The 26,877-nt window shown below is 36.5% G+C and overlaps 1 protein-coding gene across 10 annotated transcripts in view; it reads right to left on the reverse strand.

Moving 5' to 3' along the window:
• The window catches only part of PSD3 (pleckstrin and Sec7 domain containing 3), a 780,457-nt gene that overhangs the window by 451,755 nt on the left and 301,825 nt on the right, over window positions 1-26,877 (reverse strand). The window contains exon 2 of one of the 10 annotated variants that reach the window (XM_053216470.1): window positions 19,898-19,959. The exons of 8 other annotated variants lie outside the window; for them this stretch is intronic. The gene's annotated coding sequence lies outside the window, so the exon portion shown is untranslated. Of the gene's footprint in view, window positions 1-4,030; window positions 4,169-19,897; window positions 19,960-26,877 lie in introns of those variants that run through there. One more of the 10 variants, XM_053216471.1, reaches the window with a different exon arrangement.

Here is a 26,877-nt window from a genome sequence, read left to right on the forward strand (position 1 = left end):
ACAGTTTTCTCTGTGTTCATCAGTTTCTTCAACACTTCCAAACTATAAATTTATTGTTAATATGCAATGAAAGAAAATGGCCAATAATCCAAAAAGATGTTTTTCTTTCTTTAACATAGTAAAAGAGCTTAAAGTAGATAGAGAAGTATTTAGTCCCCAGTAGGATATATTTCCTTTAGATTTTAAATGTTTTTCATTATTTCTCTAAGCTAGGGTATACCTTTACAAATATTCAAGGATCAAAGAACATAGAATTTCAAAGGTTGAAGGGATTTAAGAATTAATTCAGCCAGCTAACATAATTAAGGCAGGCAGCTGAGAAGGCAGGTTCAACTGAATGATGTACTCTACCAAAATAAATAAAAGTCAGAGCTTATCTATTCCACCTTCACTATGCTTTACATCCCTCCCTGCCCCTCCATCTTTATTGGTAGTAAGGTGCTCTAATATGTGTGTCTTCAAACTTTTCCCTGAAACTTAAAAATCTTCTGAAACAGTTATCCAAAACCCAGCCTCATTTTCCCACTTTGTTCCTAAAACAAAAGTTTATGTTGCTTTCAGTAGTTCTGCACTGCCTAGAGAATAAAGTCTAAAGTCCAAACTCGTTGATCTAGAAGTCAGGATCCATAACCCAGTCCCAATGTATCTTTCTCAAACTATTCTCTTTCTCTTGCTCAACCCCCTTTTCAAATATGCTCTACTACTGATTCTCTAACTGAAGGAGGTGGGCAGCACATGAGTACCTTGAAAAGGTATATGTACTGGAAATTAAGTTAACTATGGATACACTCCTGTGTCTGTGCTCAACCTCTTTTCCCCATAGGATAGGTTTTCTTCCCATCTCTAAACGACCAGATTATTTTCATCTTTCAAGACCTAACTCAAATCCCCTCTTTCATCTTTCAAGAACAAACTCAAAGCCTTCCTTTAATCACCAGCCCTTATAAGAAGTCACTTCTCCTCCTTACAAATGTCAAGAGAATTTTAGCTGTATATTACATATTGTACAAACACATGAAATAAGTGAACGTAATATTACCTCATATTTTAAAGCTTTAAAAGACTACAATTTTTAACCTATCAGAAGTGTTTTAACAAAACTGTCCACAGTTACCACTGAAGCCATACATACGTTTAACATCAAAAACATACTATAATGAAATCTATTTAACAAAGGGAAAAAATATATACTTTATCATTTAGAGGTCTACTTTGTTCTAACAGTTTAAACTCCCATCTGTAAAACAACCACTAAAATAAACACTGGTACACTGGTCCAAAGAGAAGTGACCAGAAAAAAATCAAGAAAAGAGGACTCAAAGAAATTAAATAATCTCTCCATTCTATAATTAATACTTGTCATTAAAATGTATCTCATAAAGGAGATGGCAAATGCCTCAGCTGTGGGCAACAGCTTGTGATATCTTGATATAACAACTTGGCAACTGGTCAAAGAAAGACAAAAGGGAGAAGGGAAAAACCCAAACCCTGCATGACAAATCGTCCTCTTTACTATTCCAGTCAGTTCTCCTGCTCTAAGTTTACTGTTCTAATAAGTGCTATTCTAATAAATGTTGTTTACTTCTAAACTAAATAAGAACTAACACAGACTGAGAGAAATCAATGCTCTGAGAGGCAAAATGACTTGACTAAGGTAAATGAAACGATGGTCAACAAAGTATTCTAGAAGAATTACAAGTCAGGACTAGATTCCTAGTCTTTTATTTCTCAGGAGTAAATTGCTGGAAAAAAAAACTAAGAGGCCTCTGAGTTGTCAGACCTTTATTTCTAACAGCGATATTACCAGACACAATAAAAAATGAAAAATCTTCTAGTTGTAGCTCCTAGGTAGAAGTAGCCTTAAAGACCACATGGCTCTTAGAGTGCTCATCACAGAATTCAGCATAGCACCAAATCTTTCAAATAAGGCACCTGTTTGTTAGAATGCAAGAGTAGTTTATTTTTGCTGTTTGCATTTCAAGTCACCATTCAAACTGTATTTGACAACAAACAAAACTTCATACAATATTAATCCTGACCTTTTTATTTGGAATTTCTGATTTATTCCTTATGTTTGAAAATTGGGACTATTTATATTAGGGTGATTAAAAAAAAAAGACCCAATTCTTCTTTTACTATAAAGATTTTTTTTTCTGCTCCCTTTTGAAACAAGGCCATAGATACTTCCCATAAGTACACAGATAACTTCCAAAATTCTTTCAAATTCAGCAAACATTTATTAATTACCTGCTACGTACTAAACATAAGGGGATTCAAAACTGAATGTTGCCAAAGCATGAAAAATCTGTTTAGCATGTTAGAAAAAGTTATTCTGGTGAAGGGATGTACAGGGAAGAATGAGCACAAATAGGCTCAGGAGTAACAACAGGCTACTTGCAATAGCACAGGTGAGGTGATGTGTGCCTGAGCCAGGGCGAAGGCAGAAGGGACAGAGCAAAGACACAAGAGGCTGCTACATCTCCCACTCCAGCCAGTATCCACACCCAATATCACCTCATGCCCTCTGCCCAGCCCTCTCTAACTTCAACATGCTTCCACAAAGCTACTGCTCAGTCTATGCCAACTGCTGTGGGCTCTTATACCTAACTTGTTAAAGCTTTTCCTTCACCTCTGTCACTCTGTATCTATTACTAATGTACGAATCCAAGTGAATACTGAAATAGCTATTTCTCTTCCAGAAAGTCTTACTGAATTACTCTTGCCTAAATTTGGTCTCATATCTTAGCAAAGGGATTTGCTAAGTATAAAAAAAGAACTTTAGCACTTGCCTAAATAGAAACCACACACTAGTAGAATCTGAATTAATAAGAGTTCATAGCTTTTCTACATTTATTTTTCCCTTAAAGGAATGAAATGTAGTGTCAAATGTGTAGGAGGGAGGGGAGAAGAGAGAGAAGACCAGCTTTTCACATTCAAGTGAAATATATATACTTTTGGGGGTATCTATTTATATTCCTTTAGGAGTCACCCTTTTCTAATAGGAATATTATCTGCTGTTTCGTGGGTTTGGTCAGATCCCTAACATTGTTTCCTGTTGCTTTTCCTGTGATGAACTAAACCCACTAATTTTTTAATTTTTTTTTCTTTTAACTTAATATAGAGAGAAAGAAATGGGCTACTTTTAAATGTTAACAAGATCAATTTCAGGAGTGCTTTGGGTTGTATGTTAAATAGTCATCCACTTCTAGGACACAGGGACAGGGCTGAAATAAGACAAAATGGAATAGAAAAAAAAAATCCTTCTACATAAAACTAAAAAGCTTCTTGTTTGGTAAAGAAAATCATTGACAAAATGAAAAGGCACCCTACTGATATGGAGAAAAATCCTGAAAATCACATATCGGATAAAGAGTTAATATCCAAAATACAAAAAGAACTCATACATTTCAATAGCAGGGGAAAAAATCCAATTTAAAAATGGGCAGAAGTTCTTATTTTTTTCAAATAAGACAAACAGATATACATACAGGTACATGAAAAAATGTTCAACATCACTCATCATCAGGGAAATGCAAATCAAAATCACAATGAAATATCACCTCATACCTCTTAGAACGGCTATTACATTATCAAAAACACAAGAATAACAAGTGTTAGAGAGGATGTGGAAGAAAGGGAACCCTCATGCACTGTTGTAGGAACATAAATTGGTGCAGCCACTATGGAAAATAGTATGGTGGTTCCTCAAAAATTTAAAAATAGAACTATGATATAATCCAGCAATTCCACTTCTGGGTATTTGTCCAAAAAAAAAAAATGAAAATACTAAATCGAAAAGACACAGGTACCCCTATGTTCACTCCAGCATCATTTACAATAGCCAAGATACAGAAACAGCCCATGTACACATGGATGGATGAATGAATAAAGAAAATCACACACACACACACACACACACACACACACATTATTCAGCCATAAAAAAGAAGGAAATCCTGCCACCTGCAGTAACATAGATACACTTTGAGGGTACTATGCTAAGTGAAATAAGTCAGAGAAAGACAAATACCATATTATCTCATTTACATGTGGAAATCTAAAAACAGCAACAAGGGGTGCCTGGGTGGCTCAGTCAGTTAAGCCTCCCAGTCTTGATCTCAGCGAGGTCTTGATCTCAGGGTCATGAATTCAAGCTCTGCATTGAGCTCCACGCTGGGCGTGAAGCTTATCTGAATGAGAGAATGAACAAACAAATGGGTGAATGAGTAAATAAAAGCAATAAATAAAATAAATAAATAAAGATAGATAGATAATAGATAGATAGATAGATAGATAGATGATAGATAAGTAAAAAACAGCAACAGCAACCAAGCTCATAGACAGGAAATGATTGGTGATTGCCAGAGGCAGAGGGTGGGGTTTAGGTGAAATGGGTGAAGGGGGGGGGGGGGTCAAAAGGTATAAACTTCCAGTTACAAAATAAATCAATCATGGAGATGTAACATGTAGTATAGTGATTATAATTAACAATATTGTATCACATATTTCAAAGCTGCTCAGAGAGTAGAACCTAAAATTCCTCATCACAAGAGAAAAAAGTTATAACTACATATGGTGATAGATGTTAACTAGACTTATTGCTGTGATTATTTTGCAATATATACAATATCAAATTGTTATCCACTTGAAACTAATATAATGTTATATGTCAATTATACCTCATTAAAAAAAACACCTGTTTTTCTTCAAATCAGGAGGAAATGACCTTGCTCCATATGATGGGCTTTAGAAAGACTGTGGCCCTTCTAAGAATGATTTTGATTGAGGACCAGTAAATGAAATGGATTTTCTTGCATTCTGGCTAGCCAACTCCTTAAAATGGTCAAAGGAAAAAAAAGTAAGAACTATTTGGCAAGTCTGCTGCAGACTAGGATACAAGAAGCTGAAATGTGAAATAAGTTTATCATGAGGGATTCTGAGCAACAGAATGAAGGCTTCCCAAGATAATATGACTATCATGTCTATGCCTAAAGCCCCAGAAGAACCATAATTATGAATTCTATACATACACATTCCATAGAAATTGGACCCAGTCATTTTTAAAAAGGGATTCTTTGGTTTTGTTTTGTCCTGTTTTTGTTTTGTAACCACAGGAATATAAACTACAAAAGGTTCAAACTTTGCTTTCTTTACCATTATATCCCCAGAGCCTAGAACATTAGTACGTAGCAAAATGGATGTATTTGTTGGAACAATGGATAAATTAAGAATGTCCTATACCCAACAGAATACCATTTAACAGAACCTCACAGCAGAAACAAAAAGAAACCCTCCAAAACACAAGCAAAATAACACGTCAGTGCCATCCACCTTCTGTCCCCTACTCCCAAGTACAGGCTTAAACAGAACACTGGAAACATGGGAATCCTTCCTAACATTACAGCTAGCTAATTCTTCCATTTGCTCAGCCAACATTTACTGTGCACCAAGTATGTGGTGAGCACTGGAAAACAGAGCAATGAACAAGGCCAACAGGGCTTTTGCTATCAGGGAGCTTACAATCCAGCAACTCCATCTGTATACACTTGTCCATTGCAGATAAAGTTCAGGCAGTGGTAACATTAAGGGGAGACAATATTGTCCATAGTTCCAGATTTCCACATGATCCTACAGGGGCTATTACCATTAAGAATAAATTTCTCAATTGATTATCTTACTCTAAATGCCATGCTGTCCCATATGTTACCCACAGCCACATATGGCTATTTAAATTTAAATTAATTAAAATTAAATAAAATTGAAAATCCAGTGTTCAATACCATATGTAGTTAGTGGCTACCATATTGCACCACACAAATATAGAACATTTTTATGTGATCACAGAAAATTCTATTTGAAAGCACTGTCCTAGAATCTTCCCACTCAGAGTGTAGCCTTGGGACAGCAGCACAGATACCACCCAGCAGTTTGTTAAAAATGCAGACTCGGGTACCACCCTAAACCTTCCTATCAGAATCTATATTTCTAAAAAGGACCTCAGGTAATGTGTACACACATTCAAGTATGAGAAGCACTTCTCCATAGTACTACGACAATATCTAGAAGTTGTTCTGACTACATTTAAAAAGCTACATTTTTTTTTCTAAAAGATAACCCCAAGAATTCCTACCTCCTAACTAAAAAGTCCAACTGTTGAAATAGACAACTAAAGAAAGCATACAGTCTCTCATTCATACCAAGAGAAAGGCTTGCTCACTCTGGTCTGGGTTTGCCCTCCAATTATGCTGGAATCCTCAAGAGAGAAAGATAATCACCTCTACTGTGATATAATCTCTTTTTTATTTTACAACTCATAGTAAATTTGTTGCACAATTAATGGTCAATGACTCAACTCTACTCATGCAAAAAGACCATAAAATCCTAAAATAATACAAATACAAACTTGAGCATTGTAAACACCTATATGTTAACATCTGTACATAGCATTGGAAAGGGGCTGAGGGAAAGGTAACCTTTTCAATTTTTAAAACAGGGTTTCATCTCAGACTTTTAATGTACATGTCACTGGATATATTACTCGTAAAATAAAAATGCATGGGCAAATTCACTCTAATGAGGTACTTCTGAGAGTGCACTAAGGGTTTGTAATCTGTTTTTTATGAGTACAAATCAAAGATTTTCAATTCTTTACAAATCATAGCTAACCTAGACATTAAAAATCTATTTTCTCTCCTTTCCATGTACCTTGTTTCTAAATTCAATAATGTCCATGGGGCTCTTCGTTCCCTAATGAATATCAGCAAACACTTTAAGACTTGTATCATGAGTTAGTGTTATAAAAGAACTATAAATTCTTAAATTATTTTAACACTGGAAGTTTTATAGAAACAAGTTAAAAATCTCCCTGACTTGTCAAACAGGAATTCAGTCCCATATACAGAGGGGTGACTACTTTTCCCCTTTAGTCCAAAATTTCATAAATCGATAAAAAAAATTGGAAGACAAAGGTCCAATTTATAGAGCAAATATAAAAAGCCTTGCAGAGCTGAAAACTCTCAAATATACTTCTCCTACAAGTAACTGTAATTCTTAACTGTGAATAATAATGATCAATGTTTTTAAGTCTAATAATCAATAAGCCTCTCCACAAACAGTGACACATACATGGGTTGTTCAGATTTGCAATGCAATAGAAAAAGTTGCCTTTAAAAAAACTAACCTAATCCATTTTTACTAAAGAAAATATGCTTAGTATGATAAAAATAACAGAAAATGAGTATGTGTGATGAGATTTTACTAAATGAGTAATCTAAGTACAATTATATTTTGGTACACACTCTTCACCCTAATAGAAGTCACTGAGAATGCTGGCTATTGCCTAGTCATTAATAAGTCTCTAAAAACCCAGATATTTCAGGTACTTGCATGCTGTGAATCTAGGAAAAGGCCTGCCAGACACTACACAAGCTATTAGCATGTGCAAACAAATAGAAGACTACTGTATTAATTGAACGTTCTCTTTCCTGAGTGATTAATAGTTACAGCTGTACTTACTTCAAGCAAAATTTCACATACTAGTGATTCAGAACCCATTTTTTTCCCATTCACTTCTAATCCCTGGGGAAATGACACTGGCTTACCATCCTAGTCAATTTCAGAGTAAGCTCTGTAAGCTAAGGAGTGGCACCTTATACACCATACAGAAGGTAAAATGAGTGATATAAGGAACAGCCCATTGGTTTTATTTTTTTTCAATATATGAAATTTATTGTCAAATTGCTTTCCATACAACACCCAGTGCTCATCCCAAAAGGTGCCCTCCTCAATACCCATCACCCACCCTCCCCTCCCTCCCACCCCCCATCAACCCTCAGTTTGTTCTCAGTTTTTAAGAGTCTCTTATGCTTTCAGCCCATTGATTTTAAACCAAAGTCTCTGCAATGTGCAGAACGTTGTTCTTGTCATGGAGAGGAAATACTGAGCGGTAAGAGCTGAATTTAAGCCTAGCTTTAAAATCATGTTTTTTTTAAAGTTGGTTTCCTTTTTTCAAACAATGTTTCTCCACTGTCAACCCCTTCTCATAATTTTTGTTTCTTTTTATGTCCACATGTTGTGCTTCTCCTTTCAGCCATATCACTTCTGATTAGAGCTGTTCCTCTGATTTCATCCATTCTATCTATTTTCTACTACTTCTTCCTGTTTAGGAATTCATTTTAAATTCATTTAAATTTAATTAAATTAATTTAATGAATTTAAAATTTAAATTCATTAAATTAATTCATTTAAAAGAAATCCTTTTAAAAACCCTATTTTATTTTTATTTTTTTCCAGCTTTATTGGGACATAATTGACCTACACCATTGTGTAAGTTTAAGGTGTACGTGTTACTTTGATACTTCTGGATTGCAAAATGATTACCACCATAGTTTAAGCTAACATCTCCATCATGTCACATAACCATTTTCTTGTGGTGATAACATTTAAGATCTGCTCTGCTAGCAGCTTCAAAATATATAATACAATATTATTAAGTATAATAATTATGCTGTACATTAGATCCCCAGAACTTACTCATCTTATAACTGGAAGTTTGTACGCTTTGATCAACATCTCCCTATTTCCTCCACCACCACCCCCAGCCTCTTATAACCACCATTCTATTCCCTGAAAAACCCAATTTTAACATTTCTCTGATCTTTACTGACTTTTTTAATTTTTATTTTGAAAAACAAAAAAAGTTTAAACGTTTAAATAATTTCACAATTTTATTTACATAGGCATTCTCCTACTAAAGTTAATATGAATGTGGTAGTATTAATACAAATTCTTACATAAAATATTTAATAAAATACATTAATATTTAAGAAATTGAAATTGATGTTTCAAAATACAAGTCCTTAAAAAAACAAAAACCAACAACCATGAATGCCAAGCAGCTGGAGTTCTAGTAGAGATGATAAACTACAGCTGGGGACTTCTCTGCACTGCTGTATATCAAGACAGGTGTCAGATGCAATGGTAAACAACCTCGCTCAGCCTCCAATCTGTAATAAGCCTCAGCTGATTCATATTTGCATTCAGTAATTTTCATGCTCAATAAGAGACCCACAGTTTTGCTAAGGATTCAGCTGCAAAATAACATGTGCAATAATTCCAACTATATCTGAAATGCAAATTTTACATTAAGTTTAAAGTCAAATTCCCTGGTGAGAGAAAAATAAATGTTGTATTACTCTAAAAGTGACACTTTCGACAGAAAACAAACCCTCGTGTATAAACTAAGGAGTTAAAATACCTATTATAAATCTCCAGTAGATACTATCTCAGCCTTAACTACAGTTAAGAACATTTCTGTTGCTACTGTGTGGCTAATCCTGGTTCTTTTCTAGGGTATTCAGACATAGCCATACTTTAGACATGCAGATGGAAAGGAGTTTGAGCTCTTTAAGAGAAACTCCTCCCATATTCCCATCCAGCACCACAATATTATGTATTTCTAAAACTACAGGCGTAGCCCGTTTTCCACCTCCTTTCTATATAATGCATCACAGAGAGTAGAGAAATAGGTTTTGAGAACTGTATTCCTAGGAAAGCTGATTGGACAACAACAACAACAACAACAACAAAAACAATGAAAGGAAATAAAATCACAGGTAAGAATACGGCTTTCTATTTAAAAATAAAAATTTTGGAAAATCCAATGTCAGATGCTAAAATAAACATTCCAGGTTAAAGCCAGGTAAGGTACTGGGCAAAAGCATTCAGAGAGCAAGTGGCATCTTTCTGATGGCTGGGGAGTTAAATATTGGCGTGGGCATCCCTAAATAATGCAGTATGCTCTTCCCTATGTCAGGATTCAGCACAACCTGGTCTAGCCCCAGGAGTCTCCTACTGGGACAGTCAAAAGACAAGACTAGTAAGCAAAAGCAGTCAATAATACAGATGGATCATTTCACAGCAGCATTTTACAAGAGATAGATATATAAAAATATATTTTCCTGCATAGACCTACAAATAGAGGTTACTCACAGAGATTACTGTAGCTCCAGCAGTTACCCATTGATCATAGAAAATGCCCAGTTCATCAGCTTAATGCTTGAGAAAAGTTAGCTAGAAAAGAAGCCAGCTAATTCAAAATCTGCTGTTCTAGTCAACTGGAAGCAAATTAGTTTCAAATTTCCTGGCAGCCCCTTTTGCCCTGCACTGCACACGGTGATGGAAGCACTTTGAGCACTAGAAACCCTAGCTGAGAGGAGCTGCCGCCTCAGTCCCTCTCTCACAAAGGCTAAGCAGCCTGTTCTCTCGTTTGCTCGCCCTCTTTCTGCCTGTCTCTCTCTACCTTGGTAGCTTACCGAAAACAACCACCGTAGGGCTTTTCTATATTTGTGAAAACTACTTCCAAGGAGATAATTGAGATGATGGGAGTTAGCTTTAATGTAACCATTTCCCCAGTGCGGCAGCAGAAACCCCAGCAAAGGCTCCGGGAGGATTGTACCATCCTCTGTGACATCAGAGGTGGGGCTGTCATCTCAGTATTATGCAGCATTTTCTCTGATGAGAGAATGACATTTGTGAAAAGAAATGGATAGGTTCCCTTTAAAAGGGTTTAATTCTTGTGTTGTTTAAACAGAAAAGGAAAGAGCAAATACAACGTTGAAAGCTGCTGTAGGAAGACCTAAATCCTGCTTTGCCAGTCCTTATCTCACTGCTAAATGATGCTGCCATCTGAAGTCATTTTACTGATGATTACATTATCATTCCTCTGATTAAATTAATATTTAATGGGTAATTGATATTACTTGCAAAATGTGACATGAAAAATTCAAAGACATTAACATCTAGTTTTAAATATGATGGCATAAACTTTTACATCACTAATAGTACCCTGGACATATGCAATACCTTTCAACACAGTCTCAATAAAAATACTAACTAACACTAATAGTTTTGGAGACAAGAAAAGTGAAGTGAAAAATAGTATAAGATGAATAGCATAATGTAATACAGGTCCTTAGTCATGGTAATGGAGGTTAATACAAAATTAAAAAGAACTCATTTTCTGTAACCTTAATATTCCAATCAGTTTAAAAAGTAGAGGCCAACAAAGCAACTGATGGTTACTTTCATTCATTCCATATGCATTTACAGAGAGGCTAATAGGTTCTAGAAAATGTGTTAAGTCTAATTTGGAAAGTAAATTTCTGCTAAATAATAAAATCAGAATAGAAAATATTTATTTAATGCTTACTATGTGCCAGGCACTATCCTAAGCAGGTTTACTATATTAATTCATCTATTCCTGCTAGCAGCCCTTGGGATAGCTAGTATATGAACCCATTTTACAGATAAGACTACTGAAAACACAACAGCTATGTAACTTGTCCGAGATCACGTGGCTAAAACTGGCACGGGCAGGATTCAAACATGGGCACAATGGCTGCAAAGTCCACCCTCACAAACACTAAGCTAAATTGCATCCTGAGGGCTTCCTTATCAAAAGAATTCTAAAGGAGGAATACAATTTCCAAGATTTAGAACCACATCAAGCCAAATATAGCTACCCCTCAAGTAGACTGGCCTATATATAAGAGGATAAAAGTAGAAAGTGAACCTAGAGAAAGCATACCGAAACTGGAAATAATGCCCAGGAGTAGATTACTGCTGACTACTCAAGTGACCTTAAGACAATGGCTTACAATCTTTCATCTTTAGTTTCCTTATTTCTATACTGCAGGTTTTTTAAAAATTAAAAAAAAATTGTATTAATGTTTATTTATTTTTGACGGGGAGGGGGGGCAGAGAGAGAAGGAGGCTCCCCTGAATCTGAAGCAGGCTCCAGGCTCTGAGCTGTCACCACAGAGCCTGATGCAGGGCTTGAACCCATGGACCATAGGTTCAGATCATGACCTGAGACGAAGTTGGAGGCTTAACCAACTGAGGCACCCAGGTGCTCCTAAACTGCAGATTTAAAAAAAAAAATTTTTAATGTTTATTTATTTTTGAGACAATTGGAGAGACAGAGTGCAAGCAGCGGAGGGGCAGACAGAAGGAGACACACAATCTGAAGCGGGCTCCAGGCTCTGAGCTGTCAGCCCAGAGACGGACATGGGGCTCAAACTCACGAATGGTAAGATCGTGACCTGAGCCGAACCAACTGAGCCACTCAGGTGCCCCTGCAGATTTTTTTTTCATGTTTACTTATTATTGAGAGATAGAGACAGAGCAAGAGCATGGGAGGGGCAGAGAGAGGGGGAGACACAGAATCCGAAGCAGGCTCCAGGCTCTGAGCTGTCAGCACAGAGCCCAATGCGGGGCTCAAACTCACAAACTGCAAGATCATGACCTGAGCTGAAGCAGATGCTTAATCAACTGAGCCACCCAGGCGCCCATGCAGATTTTTCAACTATAAAGCAGTATTAAAATATAGTTAAAGCACAGGATCCAGGCTTGTAATCTGGGCTCCATCTTTTTCAATTATGTCAACTTAAGCAAATTATTTAACCTCTAAAGGGCTCAATTTTTTCATCCAAAAAAAAAAAATAAGGAAAACAATGGGATTATTCTGAGAATTAATGAACTATGCCTATAAATAAATAAAGCACTCAAAGTAGCAACCAGTATATAATAAGAGCTTAAGGTTTATGAGTACTGTTTTCCATAATCATCATTACTTTTAGTATCAATATCACATTTTTTTTTACTAAAACTGCCAATTTTTCAAAAGCCTCTCCCTTTTTGAAAACCTCTCCAAGAAAAGCTGCTATTTTTCTAGAGTTGGTTAGAAAAACAAAGGACAACCTTTGCTGGCTTCATATACACATTAACCAATCAATGAATCAGATGAGATATCAGATGAAGTTATCAGGCATGCCTTTCAAAAAAGCTCTACATGGGGAAGAAACAGAAGCATTTATCTTTTTGCCCTCCCCAACTTCTTCTGCTGGGAATATGGAAGGAGGCTAGACCTAAAGCAGCAATCCGTAACTGTAAGCATCCTGTTAGGGAGGTCAAACAAAAAGAGAGTCCCCAAACCCACCATAGATCTCCCATTCCCGTCTTCTCTTATGTTGGAGAGAAATAAACCTTTAGTTCAAGTATTTAATTCAAGTTTTCTGCTAAATGCAACTCTCCAGATCCTATGAAACACAACTGAAGGTCACAATTTCCCTATGGTTTCAACAGCTAACTGGAGGGTTGGGCTACTTCTCATCACTCTTCTGTTAACATCCTCTGAGCCAGCATCCTCCCCAATGTCAAGTAAAAGTCAATGGATGACCCTGGGGGAAAGAAAAAGTAAAACATACTGCTTCCCAATACTTAGTAGCTGTGTTGTCTTATCACAAACAAAACAACAAAGGGTTGAATGGCTGAAGCAACAGCATGTGTAAAGCTCCTCCTTCATCTTAATTTCCTTCAGTCTCTAAATGGGTATATGCTACTAAGCTAATGTTAAAGGAGAAAAACAAACAAAAAGCCTAAAATACAAGAATGAGGATGCTTGACAAAGTTACTGCTATTATAAAGGCTACATAACTGCAACTACAAGTGACCCTGAAGAACTATGTCTCCACCTCACAAATGTCTCAATTCCAAATGTCTAGCATTTCACATTAGGCTTTAACTAACACTATCTTAGACTGACACGTAAAACTCCCTATTTCAAAAAGTAAAACTCAAAAGTAAATTTGTTACATATTCTCTAGTCTCTCATGGCCACCATCTCTAAATAATGTATGTATAAAAAACAGCACTTGAGTCCATAACTAGGTGAAGTGAAAATTCTTTCAATCTAAAATGGAACCAGGGGATATGAAATGGAGAATCTCACCCATGCACCCTCAGAAAAACAGAACTTAGTAACTAAGAGACTGATTCCTATAAATGCCTGAATTACAGAAGACCAAGACTTATCTCCTGACCAATGAACATCTGCCACAACTCTCTGCCCGTCCTCAAGCCAATGAACTTACCTGCTTGAACTCTGGCTGGCCCTTTCCTCTGCACTCCTTGGCCAGAAGTACGGCCTGACCCAAACCCTCAATGGACTCACTTGTAGCTTGCTACAGCAAGCATTTCCCAAATTGCAATTGCTCTGCTATTCCCAAACTAACTCAATTTCTGGTGATTCAAGCTTGCCTCAGTTTACCTCTTTATTTAGACTGACAGTAGTGCCATCTTGAAGTCCTCAATTATATTTTTTCTGAAATGTAATCTAATAACACTGCCATTATTCTTAAAGGATATATAATATCAAAATATTCAAAGGAGAGAACCATTAAAAATTTCAAACCAATCTTCTGTTTGTACCTCTTCTGTAAAACAGTTTTTTCCAGAACTATCAGAGTAAACAAATCAAAAAGAGCCAGATTTATCAAATGTACCTTTTCATTAAAATTTAAAGGAATATTTTACGTTTTTGATAAACATACGAAATTTAAATTATAAAATATTTTGAACATTTACATAAAGTTGGTATTGACTATATCTTCTTATTTCCTGTATTGGTGCTCTGGCATTTGGAGTATCTTGATCTTGAAGAGGCAAAGCACCCCTCCCCAATCCCATTAGCTATTTCCTAGAGATTGCAATGGACTCCCCTGGGAGTGCACTTTTGATATACAAACCAACCAATCCACTGTCAGACCCCATTTCCTAAATCAATCTCTCACACTCTTAAACCAATATTCCTCCTACCCTATTCCCTCCAGGGCCTTGTACTGGACACCTAGGAACTACCAATCCTAAATGTATTCAAGGACCTACCCTGCCTTATCCATTCCTTTCTGCAAAAACCATATTAAAGACTGGGTTGTGTTCTCCCCAGTCCTCTCTGCCTCCTTCCCCGTTGTGGCCCTGCAGACCTACTATGTCTACTATTTCTAGGGCTCTGTGTTGTTTCTCAAAATTTTAAAACAAAGTAATACAGACAGGCAAGCAAACTGTTATCCAATTTAATATGAGATTTTAGAATTAAAACCTTCTTACAAATCAAGACTGATTACATGATGCCAATTTTTATCACCATATCCCCTATTATTTTATTGTTTGCTTTCATTCACTCCTAAATCCATGTGGAAGACAAGATTATCAGAAGAACTGGTAACAATAATTCCTTATTTGAAATAACTTTCTTACATTGAGCTAATTCCAATAAATGAGGAGCCAGTTTCCAGTGTACTTTTTAAGTCTGGCTCTTAGATCTTAAAACAAACAAAAACACACACACACAAAAACAAAAACAACAATAACAACAAAACTCGATGCCAATTTCAGGATTACAAAAATTTAGTTTTTATATATTAGTCTATTGTCTCTATTATAAAGTACAGTCTAAGCTTCATGTAAAGAGATAAATAGAATCTTGGAAGATACAACATGAAATAAATCCAAGTGAGCAGAAAAGAGGAGTGAGCAATACCAAGATTGGTATAATGCCAGAGCCTTATACTATGAAATACTGTTAAAAGCAAAAAAGACCACTCTAAGGTAAAAGGTAATCTATGTTAAAAACAACACAAAATAGGGGTGCCTGGGTGGCTTAGTCGGTTAAGCGTCCGACTTCAACTCAGGTCACAATCTCGCGGTCCGTAAGTTCGAGCCTCGCGTCGGGCTCTGGGCTGATGGCTCAGAGCCTGGAGCCTGCTTCCGATTCTGTGTCTCCCTCTCTCTCTGCCCCTCCCCCGTTCATGCTCTGTCTCTCTCTGTCTCAAAAATAAACGTTAAAAAATTAAAAAAAAAACACAAAATAATAAAAAATAGAAATAAAAAATGAGACAACTGGCACCAAATGGAGTCACTTATTGCTAACTCCACATGACCAAACTGAGACATAACTTAGTTACAGTTTTGGCTCTTCCAGAAATGTAATCTTAAACCAGTCAATCAGGAATGAATCACCTGATCAGTACTAGTTAGGTAATATGCCTGACAGACCCTTGCTAACACCTGAAGGAAAGTAACTTTGCAAGAACCACCCCACTTTGTTGCCTACTGTATCTTTTTTGTTCCTATTCCCTTATGCCTCTTTGTACGGCAAGTTGGAGCTCCTTCCTATCTCTTATATTGGATACTGATCCAAATCAACTTGAGCTCAAATAAACTCTTAAAATTTTTAATAGACCTCAGTTTATCTTTTAACACTTTTAACGTTAATTTGCACATATTTGCACAAATTTGCCTATAATTTGGCTAATTTTATACAGTTTATTTTTATGTTAATTTTGTACATATATTTAACAACATTTCACATAAAACAATTTAAAAAATAGCTTTTATTAACTTACATTTTAGAGAATTATTTTATTAAAGCTTTTCACATGCAATTTGTCATTAGGGTCTTTGCCACCACTAGAGTCTTAACTTTGAGTTGTATTATATCTTTAGTTCTGTCTTAAGATACAGCAATATTTAAATCTGTGTGATGCTACAATTGGAAATTCTATCCTAATCTACAGTATCCATTCACTTTAGGTGATCCCCACAATGTAACCACTTACTGTATGTCTTTTGGAAATCATCTTTAAAAAGCTACATTACAATGACTTTTGACATTTCCAATTCTAGGATCATTTCCTCAGGAATAATTACTAACTGTGTAATTAAATATATTTTCTCCTCCTTTTTTTAAACCTGTTTTAGCAAACTCTGAAGCATCCCAACTAGCATTATCTCTAGTGGTTTCAGGCTATGTGTTATCTCCAAAAGTTCTTTGTTACTGAAAGTAATCAAAACATCTCTAATACAGAAACAGTAACAACTTGATATAAGGCCACTCCTTCTTTTCTGATAACTTTCTCAGGAAAACATCCCTACCCTAAGATATTAACTCCTTTTTACAGATCAAGAGTATCAAGTTGAAGAAAACTGGCCAACACACAATTAAAAGATAAAGAGAGCAAGAAATATCCCTCGGGCCAAAGTTAAAAAAAAACGAAGAAGGAATTTAGCTGCCAGTACAAATATGAATATACAGAAGAGCAGAAGGAAACAAACAAAATCATTACTTAACATTGGGTTATACTTCATTCCTCTCTTTTAATCTAGCACAGTTTGGGAATTTGAACTTTTTTCCCTTGCTGACTGTACTAACTTATTTATAGTAATATTAATATCATGTTATTATTTATTAATATAAACAATGTAAACATCATTTTTAGTTATAATATAATCTAGTTATTGTTGAATAGTCTGGTTATTTCCAATATTACCCTAAGTAGGTTCTTATATTGACAGCTTGCTAATTAATATTCAGAATGTAATCAATATATAAACCCCCAAACACAAAACTGAAACTTCCCTGAAGTCATTGACTTGTTTCTATTTTGTTCATTGATGTATCCCCATGCCACTGAGATACCCAGGAAGCACAAACAACAAACTGCAAGGCCAGTTCAAGATGGCATAAAACTCAGGTTGCATGTTACAAACAGGGAGAAATTTTACAGCCAGGAGACTGCCTTCCTCATGTAGCGGACGCAGGAAACATGCGGGAAACAAAGGCAGAAGAAAAAAATTAAATTTCCTTACAACTTAGCCCAATGACAAGTCCTTGAGACAGGCAGAGTGACCTTCCTCTGGAAAGACAGCCGCCTCTATGACACTTTGCTCAGGGCAAAATGCAATCTTAGCTTAACTTTCTCCCAACCTCGGGGATCCTGTAAGCCTACTTTAACATACAAAAATTTCTTTAGAAACTTCTTTTATCTCTACCCCACCAAGATATAGGTTGGCAATCATACTCCAAGCTTATGGTCCCCTGATACACATCTGAAGGGTCTCACGAGTGAGTTTTTACTAAACAGTAATAAGTGACCTTTCCTAACAGCAGCTAGCCCTTCAAGGTCCTGGAAACCATGTTTCCCAGATACCTTGGACTTACACTATCCCTGACCCCCTCCCAATCTGAAGGTATATAATCAGTCACCCATCACAACCCCAGTGCAGTTCTGTCTGCCTACAGGTCCTGTCCCTGTGCTAAAACAAACAAACAAACAAACAAACAAAAACACCTTTTGGGGACACTTGGGTGGCTCAGTTGGTTGAGCGTCCAACTCTTGATCTAGGCTAGGTCATGATCTCATGGTTCGTGGGTTGAAGTCCTGCATCAGTGCAGTGCAAAGCCTGCTTGGGATTCTCTCTCTCCCTCTCTCTCTCTGACCCTGTTTGCTCTCTCTGTTTCTCTCTCTCTCTCTCTCTCTCTCAAAAAATAAACAATAATAAACTAAAAAACAACAAAAACAAAAAAAACACCTTTTTGCACCAAGATGTCTCAAGAATTCTCTCTTGGCTGTCAGCTCTGAACCCCAACATTTCCACATCACGAGGATAGCATTAGAGCTGAAGGAAAGTAGAGTCTTGAGCTAAAGAGGCAATGAGAGGATCCTCATCCATACACAAAGGTAAAACTTGAAAGCAAATTCAATGAGGAATTGAATTTCCCCTAACATAAAAAACTTGGCAACTATTTAAATGGGCAACTGAAGCTAGCCAGAAGGGCTCAGTAGACCATACTTAACATAATTCTCTATCCTAGAAGCTCCTTTATTTGTTGTTTCTATTTTCTTTCCTTCTTTCAGTAAGAGATTCTGTTCAAAATCTCGCATCTTGTATCAATTATATTAGTGTAAAATGTAATGTTGCACCTCTCTGTAGGCACCAATAAGGCAGCCATGAACTAGATGGCAGGGAAGCAAGATCAGAACAACTCCAGACCCAGCCCCAACAACAGAGCACAATCTGGTCAGCCAAAGGATGGAAGGGAATAGAATTTCTTTTAGAAACTCTCTCTCCCATTGGCTTCATTAGCAATATGCTGTCCTAGGTGGTTCTACCTCTTCTGCCATGCTTCTGTCCCCTGGGCTTATTGTATATCCTCTGCCCTATAATTATAGTTAATAGAATTAATTAGTTCGCAGTTCACTGTTCTTCTCACTTAGTATTCTTTGCCTTCTAAAATGCTAGAGCTTGGAATAAATATTTATCATCCAAAAGACAAACTGGAATGGTGGCAAAAATATCCTAAATGAGTTAACAGACATAAAGTGCTTAAAATGGCACCCAGCACATAGGAAATATTTAGTATGAACTAGCTGATATTACTATTACTACTGGCAATCAGTCTTTGCTCCATTATTTACTATATAACTTGGGCAAATAATTTTGCCTTTCTGAGTCTCAGCTTTCAACTATTACTTTAAAAAAAAACTCATTAAAAGTCAACTTTTTCCCCGGCCTTTTGTACTCACTAAAATGAAAATTTACAATTAATTTTGATCCAGGATTCAAACGATAATGTAGGCAAATAGATGTTTACCTCCCAAGCTTGCTGTAAGATTAAAATTAGAAAAGGTCACATGAAAAAGTAACTGAAAACTACAAAATGTTTTTTTCAAAGTAGGGCTCTACACTGATAATTCCAGGTATCCAAAATCCAGTATCTCTCCTGAGCTTTAGTCCATCTCACGCTTCTGTTGACTACAAAGTACTAATCACATGGGGACCACTATAAATAAAAAGGAAACGATGTCAATAATTTAGTCAATTCAAAAGAAACAATCAGCCAGACCAGATACCTGGGGCAGGGTCTAGACTTGGACTGTGGTAATAGAACAAGGAGAGAAAGAGAACTCCAGACCAGTTTATATCCTTTTAATTACAAGAGAGAAGGAAGTCAAGTAAATCATAAGAGACTCTTTTAAACTATAGAGAACAAACTGAGGGTTGAGGTTGAGGGAGGGAGGTGGGTGGGATATGGGCGAAATGGGTGATGGATATTAAGGAGGGCACTTGTGATGAGCACTGAATGTTATATGTAAGTGATGAATCACTAAATTCTACTCTTGAAACAAATATTACCCTATATGTTAACTAACTAGAATTTAAATAACAAGTTGAAAAAAAAAAGAGTGAAGGAAGCCAAACATGAAAGAAATCTTACCAAGGACAGTTAAAGGTCTCAAGGTTACATTCCTATCTGTCTTGGCAAAAGGACCCCACAACCTATGATAATAACAACAGGAGAAACTTAGGTTAATGACAACATAATGAGAAAACAAATACAAAGTAAACCACAGCTAGAAGCAGTTCACATATAAACTATGTTATAGTTATAGCACTAAGTAAGTTAGTGTTTATGGGGGGAAGGGACAGGGGGTGTCTCAGGAGGAGTCTAGAAGAGATGTGTGTCTCATGTAAAGAATGCAAAGGAAGAATCTAAGTTTTGTATGATGGGCTAACTTGACTCTATATGCTCAAGAGAGCCATTGGGAACTCTACTCTGTGCTTCTGACACAGACCACTGACAGTGGTCAAGTCACTGCCAGTAATAGACCATGAGTTACACAACCACATTATAATCTTGCCTTTACACTTTGAAAGGCACTACCAGGAAGAAGGAAACTTGGGACTGAGGAAACAGATTCTCTCTTTCCTGGGATCTTGTATGGGGTGTGAACAACTAAAGGCAGCCTCAGCTCGGAACTGTGCCTATCATCCCATGAAAGTTGGGTCTGTCCAGAGAAGCAGAGAAAAAAGCAAAGAATCAACAATTTCTATCTGACAGATGTCTCATGTTACATATTCAACATGTCAAAATCATAGTGATTACCTTCCCTGAAAAACTAGTGTCTGAGAGAGAATTCCTACTTCAATGTAACATTAACCTCTCCTGTCACTTTAGTGCCACTCTTTAATTTTTTTGTTGTTTTATTTATTTTTGAGAGAATGAGAGAGAGAGAGAGTTTGTGCATGGGAGGGACAAAGGGAGAGGGAGACACAGAATCTGAAGACAGGCTTCAGGCTCCGAGCTGTCAGTACAGAGCCCGACGCAGGGCTCAAACCCACGAACTGTGAGATCATGACCCAACCGACTGAGCTACCCAGGTGCCCCAGTGCCACTCTTTAGAGTCCTTACATCTCCCTATATCTTTAGTATCTAAGACTAACTAGTTTCTTAAAATCTGCTATGTCTATCCCTTTATTTACATTATTACTATCACTTCTCTAGAGCAGATACTATTGCTTTAGGAATTAGCTACTGGTCCTAAACAGACTGCCCACCTCAGCATGAATGCATATCCTTTAATATACTCTAATTAATTTTGCTATATTAATCTTCATAAAGCACTTTTCCTAAAGCACTGTTGTCATCACTGTCCCACTATATGCCTCCCCTTCACCTAAACAAAACAAATTTTAAATGGACTCCCAGTGTGACTAAATTAAAGTTGTAACTGTTTAACACTGGGATCAGCAAAACCGTTTCTGTAAGGACTAAATAGTAAATATTTTCAGTTTCAAGGGCCATAGAGTCTCTATGTAAATAGGTGACTCTGCCATAATAGCAAAAACAGCCACAGACCATAGTAAATGAATCTATGACTGTGTTCTAATAAAACTATTTTATAGTTACTCCCTCCTTTCCAACGATGTCTTACTCATCATTCATGTCCCCACTCCAATTCTACTTCTCACTGAAGTCCTCCATGCTTAACCCAACTCATAGTGATCGTTCCCTCCATTTTAGCCTTAAAACATATATTGCCTGTACTTTTCATTGGGTCCTTATGTATTCATGATTTCATACCGCCTTCCCTACTTACTTTTTATCTCACATTTTCTATGTCCTGGATAACTACCATAGTGTTCAAACATTAAAAGCTATTCATTAATTCTTTTTTTTAAGTTTACTTTGAGAGAGAAAGTGTGCACATGCACATGCATTCATACCCATACCTGAACAGGGGAGGGGCAGAGAGAGGGAGAGAAAGAATCCCAAGCAGGCACCACACTGTCAGGGTGGAGCCCAACATGGGGCTCAACCCCAGGAACCGTGAGATCATGATGAGCCGAAATCAAAAGACAGACCCTTACCCAACTGAGCCACCCAGGTGCCTGGTATTCATTAATTCTTTACTAACATGATGATGATAAGTTACAAGGCAATCCATGGATATATGGACCTCAAAAATTTTCACCACTCACCATCAATGAAAATTATACCAAATGATCCCTATACAGTAATTATATCAACTTTTAAATGGAAAAAATATATATAAATCAATCGCTTGGGCCTTTCCAGTATGAGGTATATCATGCAAAAAAACAAACAAACAAAAAGGACAATATAGATTCAATAAGTGAACTACTTAAAAGAGGTTATTTTATTATAAACATAGTATTAGTGTGCTTGATTTAAGATAGTAGTTATATTTGTAGGACTAGGAAAACATAATCCTTAAACTGATTTTTCTGTTACCCAAGTCTCAGAGAAGCGATTCTTAACTTTTTCGGTAAAATGGACCACTTAGAAAAAGCTATGGACCCTCTCCCAATAGGAAACACCCAGATGGATATTTACATAAAATTTGCATAAAATTTCTGGGCTCTCACAGACACTCTAAAGAGGAGAAATCCTCCCTCAGAGGGTCTCATGTTAGGCATTCACAGCTCTCAATCACCTAAGAAATTTTCCTTTTAAGTTAAGTAATTCAAAGAAATTTTAATGCACCAAAAGGATCTGGAAATATTTGTTTTACATTGTCACAAAACAAAAACTATTACACCCAAATCAGATGTCAAAGATCATAACCAGTGGAAATGAAGAATTTTATAGTTAAGAGCAAATGGGTAGGAGGGGAGAGGAGAAATATCAGCAATGACTTGCAGATTTCAATTTCATTTTGCTGCTTGCTAGGAAGGATCACATGGCCTAGAGATACCTCTATCAAGCACAGTTCTTCTAGGGCGAACACGTTACTGCTAAACCTCAAACATCAGAAGTGGCAGTTTCATATCCTAAAACAACAACCCAAGTTAAGAAAAATCATCATGAGCAACTAATTGTAAAATATCTCTTTAAAACTCAAATTCAGTAGGGCGCCTGTGTGGCTCAGTCCATTAAGCATCCAACTTTGGCCCAGGTCATGATCTCACGGTTCGTGAGTTCAAGCTCCACGTCAGGCTCTGTGTGGACAGCTCAGAGCCTGGAGCCTGCTTCAGATTCTGTGTGTGCCTCTCTCTCTGCCTCTCCCAGGCTCACGTCTCTCTCTCCCTCTCAAAAATAAACATTAAAAAAACAAACAAAAACCCTCAACTTCAGAAATAAAAATGAGTTCCTAAATACCAGTAGAATAACACACAGCAGATAAATAAAAAACACAATAATATTCATGATACATAAGTGGCCGAATTTTAATTTCCTTTCATTTAGTCTTTTTTCATAAGACAAATTGATTAAATGTACTGCTAAACAGGATTCAATTTTTATGTCTTTTGCACTCAGCACATGAGAATGAGAGCAAGACATCACAAAAATCTAAATTTTATGATTCAATATAAAATAGTTAAAATCAAACTATCTGTAGTAGTAATCAATCTACTATGAATGTAATAGGTAAAATGATGAACGTGGAATTTCAAAAATAGCCAAATTCCTATCAAGGTAACAAGGTGTAGTGTCAGTCTCATTTAGAGAAAGAAAAAGCTGTAAATAAGTTAGTGCCTTTCAGAATGACTGATTCAAAAGCAGAGGCAGACACTAAGGTACAGAGGGCCCTCAAAGAAATGGATGGTCAATCAGATTGAGAAGGATTTAAAAAAGCTTCTCAGGGCATAGGCTTTAAATCACAATTTTCTGAACTGATAGAAAAGGCCATGATACCTTAACTCACCTCTCCACTTGTGTCAATATTCCACTGTTTCCATAACATAATTCTCATCTTCTGCAAAACAGAATACTCTCCCCATTCTTTCAAATATTCAAATATATTCAAATATCACCTATCCTTTAAGACAGAGAACACATTAACATCCCTCCAAGTCTCTGATGACTCCTTCATACCCTGCTGTGTTGTCTCCTCTGCTGTATATAGTATGATGACCACATATCCCTGATTTCCCACACTGCTCATGATCTCAACAGTCTGTCCCTGCAAGATCTTTAACACGGAATTAGTCATCTGTTCATGAGGTTTAAATCAATTATCTGGCACTTACTACATCATACTCTATTAAATGGCTCCGAATATATATTTCATCTTGCTTTAAGTTCATCAGCTTCTTCTAAGCAGTGATTAGCAGCACTGGATACATAGCAAATACTCAAATATTTATAGAAATCAATTAAATGTATTAAGCAAGAGAAACTTATTTCCTGCCCCTGCTTTTTTCTCTTATTTTTAATTACCTAGATATAAGAACAAAAGCAATACAAATCTCAGTTAAGTGACTGAGGTTAAGTGACTTCAGCTCAGGTCATGATCGCATGGCTCATGGGTTTGAGCCCCACGTTGGGCTCTGTGCTGACAGCTCAGAGCCTGCAGCCTGCTTCAGATTTTTTGTCTCCCTCTCTCTCTGCCTCTCTCTCTCTCTCTCTCAAAAATAAACATTAAATTTTTTTTAAAAAATAAAATAAAAAGAACATTAAAACAGGGTCTCAATCTTTTCTTTGTGTTTTTTTTGTAACCTTTATTTATTTTTGAGAGACAGACACACAGACCACAAGCAGGGGAGAGGCAGAGAGAGAGGGAGACACAGAATCCGAGGCAGGCTCCAGGTTCTGAGCTGTCAGCACAGAGCCTGATGTAGGGCTTAAACCCATTAACTGTGAGATCATGACCTGAGCCGAAGTCGGCGCTTAACCAACCTAGCCACCCAGGTGCCCCTCAATCTTCTTTTAAAAATTATCTTTTTTTAACCAGGGTTAACTCAAAGTTCACCATGCTAGTTGCCCCAAGGACAACTAAACAGGCCATATTTTAAATATTTAGCAATCCATCATCAAAAGGGCAAGCTCTCTAAATTGCTTTTTCCTAGTATAGTTGGGTTATATGCATTGAGTCATCCCTGTTCATTTGTTCATGCAACCTTTATAACTAACAGAAACATTTCTGTAAAATGGTCTGCAAGTTTCCTGATATACTGAAAAAAAAGTTATCTATTCCTTAAGACTGGACCCTGGCCTTGGTCATACCACTGTCTTATCAAGTGAATGAACACTGACTAGATACTCTAATATATGAACACCACAGGCACAATAAGAAAAAAAAATTGTTGGGGAAAAGCACAAGTAACATAGCTATGTTGAAAGGGTGCTTGGTTTGCTCACTGTTATTTTATATCTTGCCAAGAAATCTCTAATTCTACAATATTAAAAGCAAATAGAAATTTTAATTTATGTTTCAGTCTTTTTGTGTATTTTTTTTACTTCTATCATATTCCTGGCATTATAATTTCCCTATGGATGAGAAGGGTTGGGTTGTTGAAGTTTCAGTGCAAGGAAAAAGGGGCAGGCTGGGTGCCCCAATTATAGTGGATAAGGAATTTAGATGTCTCCTTATTCTCAGATACAGAAGATGGCCCCGATCAACAGTCTACTTTCTTTCTAATTTAATGGTCCTGTCATCAGCACCCTAACACTACCAATGGAAAAGAACACGCATTAAATAATCTGATGACTCAGGCCATATCTACTTTCTCTCCCAAAGGAAAATACAAGGAGGTACTGCACTGCATTAACATCTGTCAAAAAATAATGAGCTACATGACATCTAAGAAATCGTACAGACCAACAGCATAATTTTTTTAAGAATTCTGCCTTCAAGTGGTATCTCACACAGTAGTCCAATATGTGAAAGAGATAAAAGAGGGTGTGCCTCTAGCTGACTGGGGTGGAGCATGAACTCATACCACCATCTCCTCATTCCCCAAACCTTAGACATGAAGATCTTGATTTCAAGATTTACAAAAAAAAAAAAAAAAAGAAAAGAAAGAAAGAAAGAAAGAAAGAAAGAAAGAAAGAAAGAAAGAAAGAAAGAAAGTGAAGCCAAAAAGTTAAACAGTTTATCCAGTGTCATGATACCAATTAATGACAAAGTCAGAATTACAGCCTATTTTCATGTAGAATGGCAACTGGGGTACAGCAGCACTTTGATCAGATTCTCTAAAAATGTAGAATATTGTGGAAGACTTAGGTTCACTCAAGTCACACTCAAGCTGGCATGTCAGTTCCATGCCTTATTTGCTGTGTTTAATTATTTAACCCTCAATGAGTGTCATCTGTGAAATAAGGGGGGGAATGGGTGGGAGAGTGGACTAGTATCAGAGGATCAGAGGATTCTTCTGAGGTGTAATCTCATAAAAATTTTCTAGTAGAGTATCTGTTACATAATAAATGTGTAAAAATGTTCACTCAAGATTGAACCCAAAAAATTAAAAATATCCCACTGTCACCCTATACCATAATTTAATACAAAACAAAACAAAACAAATGCAGCAACCAAAAATTATCAGTTAAGGAATTTAGGACCTTCCACATTAGTCTTTCAATTATTACATCTCCAATAATACTGACTTCTTTGGAAGGTTTTGCAAAATTTATATATGAGAAAAAAATAAACAACAGCACCCCAGACTAGGTTTCATATATTATCTTAATGCATCTTGTATTCAAGCAATATTATTATCACGGGCCTACCAAAATGTCCATCTGAGAGTATAGTTGATTAACATTTTTATTTCAAAAACTTGTGTGTTTTTTGCCATGGAAATTCCAAAATCTTTAATTTCACAACATCGTAATGAGATTAAGACACAACAGATTTAAGGCATATTTGTACACCACTGGAATTTTTATAAACCTCCAGATTAGATTAGGCAGAAAGAACAAAAGCATATTAACTAACCTCCAAAACAAATCTGCAAGAAATCTGCCAGCCGGAAAAGCAAATGGCACTTGACAATTTGACACCTGCTACCAAAATGTGTTACACTTTGTCCACCAGAGGGAAGTGTTGTCTAACTATTAACAGAATTCCATAAACAATTTAGAACTCCAGAATAAAATTCTGTATTTTCAAAAAATTTCTTTCCAAGCTTTCAGGTAAAAAAAATTCTACTCATTGAAGTTGAAAACCTAGA

Source organism: Acinonyx jubatus, chromosome B1, assembly GCF_027475565.1.
Source record: "Acinonyx jubatus isolate Ajub_Pintada_27869175 chromosome B1, VMU_Ajub_asm_v1.0, whole genome shotgun sequence".
Classification (NCBI taxonomy): Eukaryota; Metazoa; Chordata; class Mammalia; order Carnivora; family Felidae; genus Acinonyx; species Acinonyx jubatus.